Genomic DNA, 14,792 nt, shown 5'->3' with positions numbered 1-14,792 from the left:
TGCAAGACCTTGCACTTGGCCTTGTTGAACTTCATGCGGCTTGCATGTGCCGACCTCTCCAGCCTGTCAAGGTCCCTCTGGACGGCATCCCTTCCCTCCAGCACGTCGACCACACCATACAGCATGGTGTCATCGGCAAATTTGCTGAGGGTGCACTCGATCATCCTGTCCATGTTGCTGACAAAGACGTTAAACAGTGCCGGTCCAAGTACTGACCCTTGAGAAGTGCCACTCATCAGTGATCTCCACTTTGACATGGAGCCATTGACTGTGACTCTTTGAGTGTGACTGTCCAGCCAATTCCTTATCCACCAAGTGGTCCATCCGTCAAATCCATATCTCCACAGTGTAGAGACAAGGATGTCATGTGGGACAGTGTCAAATGCTTTACACAAGTCCAGGTAGATGATGTCAGTTGCTCATCCCTTATCCACCAACGCTGTAACCCCATCATAGAAGGCCACCAAATTTGTTAGGCACTATTTGCCCTTAGTGAAGCCATGTTGGCTGTCACCAATCACCTCCTTATTTGCCATGTGCCTGAGCATAGTCTCTAGGAGGATCTGCTCTGTGATCTTGCTGGGCACAGAGTTGAGACTGACAGGCCTGTAGTTCCCTGGATCTTCTTTTTTCTCCCTTTTAAAAATGGGGGTTACGTTTCTCCTTTTCCAGTCAGTGGGAACTTCACCGAACTGCCACCACTTCTCAAATATGATGGGTAGTGAGCTTGCTGTGCACCCTCCTCGCTGCCCTGAGGATCCTGAACTCCACCATTTCATGGTCACTGCAGCCAATGCTGCCCTTGAACTTCACGTTCGTCACTAGCCCCTCCTTGTTTGTCCAGCATGGCACCATTCCTTGTTGGCTCCTCTATCACTTGGAGAAGGAAGTTACCATCAACGCATTCTGTGCTTAACCACTTTCACTGTGAAATTGCTTTTGTGTTTTGGTTTTTTTCTGGTTTTATGCTCAGTTGGAATTTCCTTTGCTGCAAGTTGTGACTGTTGACTCTCATCATTATTCTTTGTGCATCTGTGAGAACAATTTGGTTCTGGTTTTTGTATAATCCTCCTTTAGCAGGCTTTGAAAATAGGAGCGACTTCATTTTACTCTAAAAAAAAAAAATCTCCCAACCCCACCCCCAAATAAAACCTCAAAACCCCTTTGATCTGTAGTAATAGAAACAGTTATAATAAGATAAACTGATAAAAATGTATTATACCATATTTAGTAAGTATTCTCTGCAGCTGTCCCAGATGTTTATTAACATAAGAAAAGGTCTGGTTTGTTTTCACACAAAACTCTGCAGTGGCAGGCATGCCTTGGTTGATTTTATAGCTGCATGCTTCTTGTCTTTTTAGAAAAAGGTGAGATCCTGTGCAATGCAAGAAGTTAAATTTCAAAACTCTCTTTCCCATTCAAAATAATCTTTTGCTTCCTGTCTATATTTACCTTATTAAACCTGCCTCCATTTCATGGAAGTGGAGAATGAGGCATCGCATGATGCCATGGAGGACTAATTCGTGTCTTTCCCTCTCTTTCTTGAGGTTTCTTGACTTAACGTTTCTACTGTTTCCATAATTTGTTCCACTTTCCAAGTTACGCTGTCTTTTTAACCAATGCAATTATTTCTAAGAATATAAAGCAGTCTATCAGAAATGATATAGACTTGGGACTAAAGTTTATACAGGCACCCTTTGAGCTTTTCTTGAAAACCAGACATCTTATAATGAACAATATGGCAAATCCTACTTGTAATAAAGTTCTTTGATTGACACCCCACCCCCAATCTGGTTTTACAGAAAAGCTGTTACATTATTTTTCAATGCATTCTTTGATTGTTTACCTGGTTAATTGTAAGATGCTGGTGGTTACAGTTCCTGAGAGGGCAGTATTAACAACTTGGGGAAATGCACAGATATGGCACATTCAGTCTGACTGAAGTGGCCAACTGTATGACATTTGCATTTTCCTCATGCTCCACTGATTTCTTAAGATTTTTGTATACTCATGATTTTTAATAAAGGCTGTGGGACATACATAAGTAGTAGCAGTAGTAAGGAGTTATCAAAACTGAGTGCTTTCTGGCTTCTAGTTAAGTATTCTTTGACCCTGGACTGCCACATACTGGAAGAAGGAAGGTGATGGCATCATCATCCTAGGTGATGGCACTGCAGTTCATCTCAAGTGCTGCATGATACGTCATATGATGTCTTTACATATCAGCCTAAGGCTATGTGGTTCTAGCGTTATCGTGTAGATTAATCATAATCCAGCACCATCTCTCGTTAGAGTCCTGCACGCATTCTTTCCTCAGTACAGTGTTTATTCTGAATTCCATATGGAAATAATTTTGGCAAGAGCAGCCCCTACTGTAGTTGAAAATCTGTATTTCTATGAAAAGAGTCAGCCCAGTAGGTAGTAGCAACCTGCAGCTGCTGGGTAGGTGGAAGTTTGCTGCTGATCAGTGAGAAGCGAGGGTTGTGTGAGCTGAAGTGGAAATCTCTGTACATGGCAGAACATTAAATACATGTAGAACAATTTGCTGAGGAAGCTCTAGGGCTGGAAAGGTGGAGGGTGTGAGCTGAGAAAGTCCGTATCATGGGAACTCCCCATCTTGAGGAGAAAACTTCCTGAAGGATTTCACATACCCTTGTTCACCACATCCTCTTTTGTTCTTTTTGAGTATGTAATAACCAGCAGGATGTCTGCATTTCGTGATACATTTTACTGGGTCTCATATTCTTAGAGGATCTGTTTCTTCAATCATTTTTTATCGCATAACTTCCTTGTGGTAGCTTCAAGAGTTGCTGAAGAAAAGGAAGATCAGATATGGCTGGTATCTTTATCTTCTTATTCCTGATATCAGATTGTTTCTTCCCTTGCGTCCATGCAAGATAGGTTGCAGGCTTTTATTTTAACTGTTAATACTGAACTTGCTTGTTTTGTTCCTTCCTTTCCCCTGCACCCTTTCCCCAAGGGCCTGGGTGGCAAGCTCTGCTGTTACTGCCATCATTGCCTAAGACTGGCTTTTATTTTCTATTGTCAACCTGCCATACAGTACCTGTAGTAAATTTGACATCTTACTTTCAACAAGTAAGGAGACCTTTTGAGACTACTCTTTCCAATGAATGACAGATGCCACTGTCGTAGTGGGAATAAAGTTTATTTATCCAAAAAATAAAAAAGTACTGTGAACAACTCTGAACGATGCAGTAATAAATGATTTATTTGTTCACATTTTCCTGACTTCCTGTTTAGCCAATTACCTTGCTTAAGGAATAGTCCGTTATCTGTTAAGGTGGTAGCCTGTCGTGGTTTGAGCATGGAGACTAGATGGGCTCAGGTACCAAGGCATGTTTGGTCATGGATATATTTAATGTTGACAAGTCACTTGGTCTTCTCCGGTGTACGATTTGTTGTGCAAAGAGAAAACACATTTCCAAAATACATATTCTTCCACTGTAGACGAAGTCCAAATGCGACAGCCAGCCTACTCGCTCAAAGAAGTTTGACATACAAGCAGATCAAAGCTCCTGTCAAACACTTAGTGGGTAAATCTGCCTTCTCTTTCCATTGCTGGTACATTTGACACTGGTCGATGCATTTGTTTCTCAGAACTTGCAAGAGAATGTTGTGGCCAAATTGTTACCCCAGTTCTTAAACACAGCGGTGTACAAAGGCAGTATGGTTTTGAGAAACGGATAGTAAAATCCTTGACAACTTGCAACACTAAAAGGTATTAGAAAGATAGAAATATTTCATATTGGTATCCTGGCCAATTACAGTTTTAATAATTAACATTCTGTCTATTCAAACGTATCCTGAAGTTTCATGCAGGGCACTTATTCTTCCTCTGATCTCCTAGAAGCAGAAAACAAAACCACACAGGCCTGCTGTGTGGTGTGCTGTGGGGGTACATAATTACTTCTGCTTTGTAGCACAACTGGAATGAGTGATCATTACAGTATACACATCGAGTACTTTGGAAACCTTCAGAATGAAGACTTTTAATAAACTGTAGATACTATTAAAGGATATCATTAGCAAAACAAAATGCTAGTTAAAAACCAAAAAAAGCATTAATTTCAACTTTCCTTTTCAGATTGATGATTAGTAACACTTTCCAAAGAGTTTTCCTTGCCTATAATGAAATAAAATTACACAGCCATCATACAGTCAACTATGGGTCCATATTTTTTTTTTAGTTTGGTTTTTTTAAGACTGATGCAGATGTCTGCCTCACTTTAGTCTCAAACCATAAATAAATTTGAAAAGAAAAATTATATCTAGCCTGCAGGCAACTAAAAAGTGAAATAAGTTGTTTATATGTTTGAGACATAAATACTGGGTTTTCAGCTGCATATGTGCATGATATTATCATTAATGTCACAAAAAGCGTTTTTTTTCCACAAATTTTGCAATTGAATTTTGGCAAGAAGTTCTGGAATAGAATTTTCTTTCATAGTTGCTTGCAAAGCTAGTGTGAGTTTCAGTCCAGATTTTGTAGTCATGAAATTCTGTCATTGCATAAGAAGTTCAGAACTGAGTCAGACCTAAAATCTACTGAGGCCACTGTCCTTTTTCCAACAGCAGCCACTAATGTTTCCCCAGAAAAGCCAAACAGGGCAAGAATATGTGATGCTTCTCTTAACACTTTCGGTGCCCCAAGTTATTCAATGCCTTCCTGAGCAAAATGCAGTTTTTTATTAGCTCTTAACAGATTTATTTTGGCTATAGTTGTCCAATATCTCCTTGAACACATACAGACTTTCAGCATCCAGAATTTTTTTCTCACTAGACTGTAGAATCTACTGTACATTACACAAAGAATCACCTCTTTTTGTTTGTTCTGATCCTAGTTCCTAATAGTATCATTTGATGCCTCCTAGTTTTTGTACTGGAAAAGGCTATAAAAACTGATTCCCATTCACTGTTCTCTGTGCAACTTACTGTATTGTAAGAGCCTCCTGATCCCCAGTCTGGATGGGGGATCTTTTCCTGGATGAAGAATTATAGCCTATTCTGTTATTTCTTGTACAGGAGCAGGTTTGTGCTTCCATCATCCTTATTGTCCTTTTCTGAACCTTTTTCTTGTAGTTTCAGGTATGAAGGGTCCAAACTGGTATACAGTTTTCAAGATGGGGTGAACTTTGGATTTCTACAGTAGTATAATGATGATCTTTGCTTGGTCTCTGTTCTTTTGCTAAGACTTCCAAAAATTTGATTTGTGTTTTTGACCACTGCTAAACACTACACTGATGATGTCATGGAACCATCCTAATTCCTTATATACATGATGTACATGGGAAAAATAATCCCTCACTAGCTTTGATCTGCTATTGTATTTTGTTTGCTATTTTGTTGCCTCATTAATATTTTGTAAGATGTTCTGCAGATATTTTCAGCTCACTTATGCTTCCTGTCTCAGTAAGCAGCAAAGGTAATCTCATTGCTCATCCTTTTTTTTTTTTTAATTCCTCATGAGTATTTTAAATAATGCAAGTTGCAACATAGGCAAGAGTGGAACTTCAGTAGTGACCTTGAGAGAATTATGCATTTAATCCATCCCCTTGTTTTCTATCTGGTGTCTAACTAGCAATATATTTGTGTAAGGCTCTTCCCGCATGGTTCCTATGTTTCCCTAACTTGCCTTTAAAAAATACACTATCTCTTCCAAGGCAGATCATCAAAGTGTCTGCCAATTCTGTTCTTTGTTATAGTTTCTCTCACTGTGTATAGGTTTTATTTTTTTTCCCCTATAGTTCTAATTTGTTTAGTGTAGGCCTTAAGTTTCTAAGCCTTAACTGAAACTTTTTATAAAAAAGTGGGATTTTATTTTCAATGTTGTACTCTTCATGTATCAAGGCTTTACTGAGAAGTAGCACTCCAGTGCTCCTGCTTTGTTTCATCCATGTGCTCCTTTAAGACAAGGGTGAATGCTATCTGACCCTGGTGATTTGCTACTGTTGTTTAGTCAATTTGCTTCTAAAGTGGTTTCAAATTCAGACAGATCCATACATCCTTTGCGCTACACAGAAAGTTGAAGGAATGTCTCTAGTTTCTTTCACACTAATGACAAGTGTTCATTTATCTTCCCTTCAGTAGCCTTATTTACTCTGAGTATGTCTTTTATATCTTTATCATAAGTAGACCCTGTGGTTTCTTTGGCAGACCTCCTGCTCCTGACAGATTTGAAGATTTATTATTAATTTTTATTCTTTTTGGCAGTTTTGGGGACTCTCTTTTCTGTTGCTGCCTAATTTTGTTTTTCAGTTTTATGTTCCTTTTTCTTGTCTTCATATGAATATGATGCCCATCACTCTTTACATGTAATAACCTCTCTTTACCTTGTCTTTAGCCATGCTGTTTTAATTTTTCTCTTTTTGGTGGGTTGACCCCAGCTGGAGGCCAGGTGCCCCCCAAAGCTGCTCTATCACTCCCTCCTCAGCTGCACAGGGGAGAGAAAATATAACAAAGGGCTTGTGGGTTGAGATAAGGACAGGAAGAGAGCACTCGCCCATTACTGTCACGGGCAAAACAGACTCAATTTGGGAAAATTCATCTAATTTATTACCAATCAAATCAGAGTAGAGTAATAAGACATAAAATCAAATCTTAAAACACCTCACCCCATCCCTCCCTTCTTCCCAGGCTCAACTTCACTCCTGATTTCTCTCCCTCCTCCCGCCAGCAGCACAGGGGGATGGGGATTGGGGGTTACGGCTTATTCATCACATGTTGTCTCTGCTGCTTCTTCATCCTCAGGGGGAGGACTCCTAACGCTCTGCCCCTGCTCCAGCGTGGGATCCCTCCCATGGGAGACAGCCCTCCATGAACTTCTCCAGTGTGAGTCCTTCCCATGGGCTACAGTCCTTCATGAACTGCTCCAGCGTGGGTTTCCCCCACAGGGTGCAGTCCTTCAGGAGCAAACTGCTCCAGCGTGGGTTCCCCCACGGGTTCACAAGTCCTGCCAGCAAACCTGCTCTGGCGTGGGCTCTTCTCTCCACGGGGCCACAGGTCCTGCCAGGAGCTTGCTCCAGCGTGGGCTTCCCACGGGGTCACAGCTTCCTTTGGGTGCCTCCACCTGCTCTGGTGTGGAGTCGCCCATGGCCTGCAGGTGGATATCTGCTCCACCATCAACCTCTGTGGGCTGCAGGGGGACAGCCTGCCTCACCATGGTCTTCTCCATGGCTGCAGGGGAATCTCTGCTCCGGTGCCTGGAGCACCTCTTCCCCCTCCTGCACTGACCTGGGTGTCTGCAGAGTTGTTCCTCTCACATTTTCTCACTCCTATCTCTGGCTGTAGTTGCTCCTGGTGTTTTTTTCCCCCTTCTTAACTCTGTTATCCCTGAGGTGCTACCACCATTGGTGATGGGCTCGGCCTTGACCAGCAGCGGGTCCGTCTTGGGGCTGGCTGGCATTGGTTCTGTTGGACGTGGGGGAAGCAGCTTCTCACAGAAGCCACCCCTGTAGTCCCCCCACTACCAAAACCTTGCCACACAAACCCAATGCGCTCTTAATTATGCCCTTCTAATAAGTGGCATTCAATGGCTCTGTGCTTCCAGTGTGGTACCCTTAAGTACTCTTCACACTGCCTTAAAAAAGTTTCAATTTTCTTTGGTGCCCCCTTTATTTTTCCTTCCAACAAGCTTCCTCATTTTTGCATAGTTCTCTTCTTAGGATCACAGTTGCATAAATGTTGAATGTAAAGTACATAGCAGTTGCTATTGCAGCTTTTCAGCTGTAAAAAATTCAAGTAGATCCTGCAAGACTAGGGCAAGTACTGAGTCTAGTCTTGTGAGCTCCATGAAGCAGTGACTGATAGAGACCTGCTTTTTATTGACTGCATTATATCCTTATATGTATCTGTCTGATCTACCGGAAGTTAAGTGAAGCCTGCTATCACTGTTACGTTTCTCATTTCTGTTGCTTCTTTGCATCTCAGTCATTGTTATCATCCTAGTTGAGTGGCCACTGGTAAAGACTCTTGCTTGAATTTAGCCTGAATCTGTTGTTTTACTTGTTGAGGTAGTTGCCTTATTAGTTTTATTTGAGACTTAAGTTCTCTGTAGCACAACACACTTACTCTGCTGCTTATCTAGCTTATATTACCTTTCTTATATACTTTGCCTTCCCAGTATCAGAGTTTTCTCTACTTCTTCAAAGTGTTTATGCCTCTGTTTAGTTCAGATTTAGTGCAATTTTTGTTTTGTTCCTGGCTTTCTATTTTACATTTCCTGTTTGTATTATTCCCTCCCTAACCTGTCTTTCACTTCAGGATACAGAATCTCTTTATATCCATAACAGAAGTATCATCCGTAATTATACTGTTTTCTATACCTGCCAGCTTTCCAGTGCTACAGTTTAAAACTTCAGTTGTAGCCTTCCTGAATTTTACGTATCAGCAGCTTTGTTTGCTTATCAGTTCAGATGAAGTCTGTGCCTCCTGTACAGGCTCCTTTTGTTACAAAAATGCCCCCCGTTTCTGACGAACCTGAATCCATTTTCCGTGAGCCATCTCTTTAGGAAGGCATTAAAACCTTGCCTGTCTCCTCAGGCCTACATAGACTACTGGAAGGGTTTTGGACGACCTTACTCTAGAAGTCCAGGTCTCTAGCTTCCTTTCTTCCTACCTAATTTTCATACCTCGGACTTACTTCCTGTGTTTCCCTACATTTTTGGTACAAATGTAGACCAAACCTCCCTGGTGCTTCCTGGGCTAAGCAGGATTCCTGTGGGATATGCCATCTTGCATTTGTTTGGTCAAACATTTTGGAGTCTTGTCCCTGGAGTCGTAAATATATCTATTTGCTTGATGGTCACCTACCACCATTAGAGCTGTTTGGGATCTCTGCTTTAAGAAGGGCATTCGCACATCAAGAAAGTACATTGACATTGTCCATTATGAGAGCTACTAATGGAATTACTTCCCAAATCACCAATCTGTTGCATCCTGCCAGACGATGTGACTTGTAGATTGTGCTTGTATGATGTTCTTCAAAATCTTCTCAATGAGCCAGATATGTATCCCCTCTTCCTCTGGGGAAGGTACCCAGATCTTTGATAGTAAAACAGTAAAAAAGGATAACTCTCATCTTCCATGAATTCTGCCTTAATTTCTTCTATGCGAAAAGATGGAAAGACATTCCTTTGAAGGTGATTTCTGTGTTCAAGACATTTGCAGTTTTCTCTTTCTGTTGAACTTTTCTCAGCTAACACATTCCCTGGACAGCCAGACATCTGCCTCTGTCATTGACTTTGCCTCCTTGCTTTTCACCTGGCATCGGCATTATTACAGATTTCCGTTCCCTATAGATAACGTTATGAAAATTTAAGGTTAGTTTCAATGTACATGCCTGGAATCAAATATTTGATGGAAACTTTATTCTGTCACCTCTATAAATGAAAATCAGCTCTCTATTTTGGACTGCATTTGAAACATAGTGTATGCACACACAGTTCTGTTTTCACAGAGGTCGTCTTAACCACGCTGAAAGCTGTCAGTTGGGTATTTAATCCGCATTTGTATAGAAGATTAGTTTCTAATGCAAAAGATTCTGGATAACATATCATCAGTTCGTCTTGTCCTTCCAACTCTGCACAGCTGACAGCTTGAAGGAAACAGCAGAGGCAGACAGACAGCATTACCAGTAGAGTAGTCTGCATTCAGGAATTGCGTTACCAGCAGTCACTCAAGTGCACAACCAGAAAATTCTGCTTTGGCAGATGGGGTTCTTAGTTGGATTTGCTTTCATAAAACCTGTGTTTGGCTAAACTTTTGCCTCACAATTATAAGAATATGTTTGATCCAGCATTAGTATAGTTATTACATAAGTTTATAACATGATTTATTAGTGTGACTCTATTAGAATTGTATCTATAGTGCCAGCTATAGAGCGTAATCATTTAGAGTACATTAAGAGAATTTTTTTAATGTTCTTTGGACCAAGAACTTTGTCTCATTCTGTGACAGCTGTGAGAATCTTACATGCTTTTCTGTCAGAATTTAAGATGTATGTTTACATGAATGTTTTTATTGTACATGACTACCAATGCTACCAGTACTTGTAGGGATAATTAGAAATACTTTAGTTCAACTCTGTCCATGTGGTTAATGTCTATTGGTGTCCTTTTTCTTTATTACAAGATCCATCATGTGGATGTCTATGTGACTTCATCTCTACTAGAAAATAAAACACAGCTGTAGCACACTTTCAACATTGGCCCACAGTCGTCTGTACTGTATGGAGTGTGCTCCCTGGCTACATTTTGACTTGTGCCAAATTGTCTATACTGGGTGTTAGTGTACTGTCTGTCTTGATTTTGGCCAATGCCAGTTACAACTCTCCTAAACAATGCCTCAGACCAAATCAGGAGATAGCATCTGTTGTGTAGTGTCCCAGTTAGGCAGGTTGAATGGTAGTCATAACGTTTTCAAGGAAAGAAAATGTCTAGCATGGATGGGAGTTTTACTGTGTTGCTTTGCTGGAGAAAATCCTCCAGCCTGCTTTATTTTAACATAGGCATGGCTTGTGAGACTGCAATTGTAAGAGAAATAGTCTGTTCTTTGGTTTGAAGAAGTGAAAAATACCTTCCTGAATTTTGAGTTACAAGATGGGGAAGAACGAAAGCAAAGAAAGGTCTTGAGAAGAGAATGGGACCACCACAGGATAAGTTAGAGGGGTCAAAGAGAAGAGTTCAAATAAAAGAGAATAATTACTGTTTAGCACATTTCCCTGTAGAGCCTGAAATTGAATTCAGTAGTGTCTTGCTTTCAGCAGGTATCTAATGTTGAGTCTCCTCTAAATTACCTACAGATTTTCTCCTCTAAATTACCCACAGATTTATTTGGGGTTTTTTGGCTCCAGTAGTGAGCATCTATATTATCAGTTTAAGGGTCCAAATGAAGGACTAAATAGAAACTAGCCAATAGTGAACCATGTGAATTTAAAATAAAGTTGCAAAGTCAAATATTAGGAAGTTAGAAATATACAGGCTATTGTCTCTTGAATCTTGGCTTTGTGTTGTCCTTTATGTTGGAAGATACGCAGGGGATGAGTTGAGGGGTTACAAGAAGAAAAGGGTAGTCTCAATATCTCATGGTAAATGATCCTTCCCCTGATATAGAGGTGCAATGTGATGAAATATGTACATAAACTAGCACCAAATTAACACTGCTGATCAGGAATTAGATACATCTTATCTCCTAATGTAAATTTATGATGTGTTAAAATGCTGAACATTCAAACCTAAGGCTGAAGCTGGCCAACAAGATACTTTGAACAGATAAATTTCATACAACTACTTAGACAAAGCATTTAGGCATCGAGATCACTAAAACAGAATTAATTACCCTTAAGTCTTTGTGTCCCTCCATTCTTGCTCTGTAGAATGAGGATACTTTTGGCAGGTTGTGAAAGTCTTTTCATTTCTGTGGATGTACCTAAATATTGCACTGCTTACTAGCATTAAAAAAAGCCCATGAGTATTTTAGTATTTAGTACTAAATAAAATTTGTGTTCATGAAATAACACAACAGATCATGCTTTACATTAAATAAATAAATAAATACCTGTACACTGTAAGGTCGCAAGGCCATACAACTGTTAAAAAAAGAGTTTTTTTAAAAAAAGGGTTTTTTTCTAAAAAAAAATCCAGTTATGTTGTGTCATACTATGAAAGTTTAAAATCTTGTCTTGTGTCTATAGTCTGAATGTGTCTGTTTTCCTCTTCAAGTCACTGAATTTTTCACTGTCTCCGTCTGTAAGATTTAGTCGTCTTCTGCCAGGGAAGATAATTTAAAACTGCTTGATCATCCTTGAAAAATGCTTAAAAAAAGCTAAATATATTTAACTCCTGGCATCTGTTTCACTACTACACAAATCTCTCAAGCTATTTGGCATTCCTGTGGCTCTTCCCTGCTACCTCTCCAATTTATTTGCATCATTTTCAAAATAAGCATATCAGAACTAGCTGTATGATTTAAAGTGTGTGGATCACTGCCAGATACAGAAATAATTTATAGTCTCTCTGCTCCTTCTTAATAGTCTCTTGATGTAGGAATACACTAGTGATTCTAGCCATGGCATTATGCAGGAATGTAGTTTTTTCTCATACTCAACATAACTCACATGTTTAGGTTTTTTTGCAAGACCACGTTTTGCCAGATAGAGTGCTTTTCTCTGTTTGTTTGGGCTGTTTTCCTTGTTACAAGGATGACTTGAAATGACTTTGACTTTGAATTGCTGTATGCTTAGAATCTATCCTGTTCATCATTACCTTATGACAAGTGTTGTCCCTTACAAACATTATTACAATTAATGTAGATTTTTTTTATCACTGATTTTTTTTTTTTTTTCAATAACCCAGTTACTGTCACTGTCCCACAGGAAACATATCCACTAAAGAGTAACTTTATCTCAATTACATTTTAATTTGGAATCTTTCAGCTAGCCAATTTACATCTGCTTAAAATACACCATATTGAATAGTTTTATGTTTTTAATCAAGTTTTTGTGGGGTGTCGGATCACTGCCTTATAAGGGTTATTACAACACTGGTATTCTGTCATTGAGATTTGAAATTTCAGAGCAAGTATTCATGTAATTTGAAAAGGTATTGTCCATAAGACTTTTCCCCTTTAACATTATTCCTCTTTAAATCCTTATAAACTGGTTTTACTATTATTCCATAATGGAATGGATGGTCCATTGCCAGATTTATGATCATCTGACCTTAAAGCATTGTAATACAATGAAGATCCATGGCTCTATTTATATGTTTTCAATATTGACCCAGTATTAGCTTTCTTCTAATCTTCTGGAATTGTACACTGTTCAATTTTTAAAAATTCAAAATCAGTAACAAAATTCTATCTATAGAAAATGAAATGTGATCTTTGGTCTTGTATGACCACTAGCCATAATCATAGCAAATGATATATGATCATAGGATTGAAATAAGTTTGTGTAAATTATCTCAATTATAACACTTTATTATGCTCAGCTTTTGGCATTTTATTTTGTAATTTGAACATCTTTAAAAGTAGGAAGTTTTTTCCAGTTTTTAAATGTAGCTCTAATTAAAAAAGCTGTTATGTAGGAAACTTTTAGGTACATGTTTAGTACCTTCTTTCAAAGTGTCCTTTAATAGGAATATTTGAAGCTCTGTAGTAAACTACTCTATGAACTATGAAAATAGAAATGTCAAGATTATTACAATGTTACGCAAATAGATTGCTTTGTAGGGCTACAAACTCAATTCTATCATCAGTATTATCATTTGAAATGTACCTATCAACCATCTAAAAATACACGTTAATTATAGTTGAATGTATATGATGCCTCTAAACAATACTTTGCTTGTCTTTTATAAAATGGCTAAAGCTATCCATGTAGTGTATTTGTATTTGTTATCCAATAATGCTAAAGCAATCTAAACTGTCAAAATATTTATTCCATCTTCCTTATGTGATGGGATATATTGGGATAATTTGTTTACAGGTTGTAAGTACAGTTGGAGAGAAACACGAATTAAACAAGCACAGAGGATTTATGTCATAGAAAATGACTCTTGGGAATGAGTCACTGAATTTAAAGGTAGAACATACTCTAATTTAGATTGGATCTGAACTTTGTCAGTGTCTATGATAATTTTGATCAAAAGTTTTGATTCAGTTCAAAATGAAGAAAAGAACCTATGGAGCAATTTGAATTAGCACAGATTTCAATAAAGCTGAATTATATCTTCTGAAATTGAATCACATAAACCTTTTGATGTAAATCAGATAGCATGTTTCATAATATCATTTCCATTTTTAGCACAGGCTGGTGTAGTATAATGTTCATGGGAACAGAAGAGAGAAAGTTCGAAAATGTATGAAAGTATTCTTAACTTTTTTTTTTTTACCATATGCATTCGTTTTACCCTCCTAAAATGAGACTGAAATTTATGATTTACTGTATTCCCCTTTTCCCCCGAGTCAGTTTGAACATATGTCTAGTAAGGTGAGTGTTAGGAAAAAAGCTAAAAATAACTTATTAATACATGATTATGGGCTTGACTATTGAAATTAAAGTTCACATGTATCTGATTCAGTGAAATCATAAAATACCCAATCAAGAAGTGTACATATAGGAGTAATCTCATATATATTTTCTTATGTACAGAAAAAAGAAAAAAAATATCTTACATGTTCAGGAATTACTGTTCTACGTGGTAGAGATGGCATTCTATACAGTACTGTTTAGCATGTTGCAAAAAAAGTTCCCCTCAACTCTGTAATTACTGTCAACAGAAAAAGTGCTATTAGTATGTTGTCAAGCACCAAGATTTACACATTAATGAAATGTCAAATTCAGCATATTACTGAGCATATGATGGGTTGCAATAGAAAAATATTGATAAATGTTTATCTTCTTCATGCACTTAAACATGAAATGCAAGAAAATAACCATTTGAAGCAGACTATCACTAAAAGTCTTTTGGCATATGCTGCAAAAAATTGGTATAGGTCTGAAGATATGGATTAGAAAACTTTGGTATTTATGATTGAAAAATGAGAATGAATGTCATGTGCATACATGATAGCAGTTAAAGAAGGTAGATCAGCTATGAAAATTCACATCTCCAAGCTCTTCATATAGTTTTCTCATGAAAACATTTGTCAAAACAGAGCAAAAGCATGTAAAAATTACTATTTAGGAAGAATATTGCTTCAGCAATAGAAAACCATACTAAAAGTCTGCATGTGCAATTCACACACAAGTTCTGCTCTTTATGGTAAGGAAT

At 38.4% G+C, this 14,792-nt stretch overlaps 1 protein-coding gene across 1 annotated transcript in view; it reads left to right on the top strand.

Annotated features, from left to right (window-relative positions):
• The window catches only part of SNTG2 (syntrophin gamma 2), a 285,035-nt gene that overhangs the window by 122,711 nt on the left and 147,532 nt on the right, over positions 1-14,792 (top strand). The gene's annotated exons all lie outside the window — the stretch shown is intronic.

Source organism: Balearica regulorum, chromosome 3, assembly GCF_011004875.1.
Source record: "Balearica regulorum gibbericeps isolate bBalReg1 chromosome 3, bBalReg1.pri, whole genome shotgun sequence".
Lineage (NCBI taxonomy): Eukaryota > Metazoa > Chordata > Aves > Gruiformes > Gruidae > Balearica > Balearica regulorum.
This window is presented reverse-complemented; position numbering and strand designations above follow the sequence as displayed.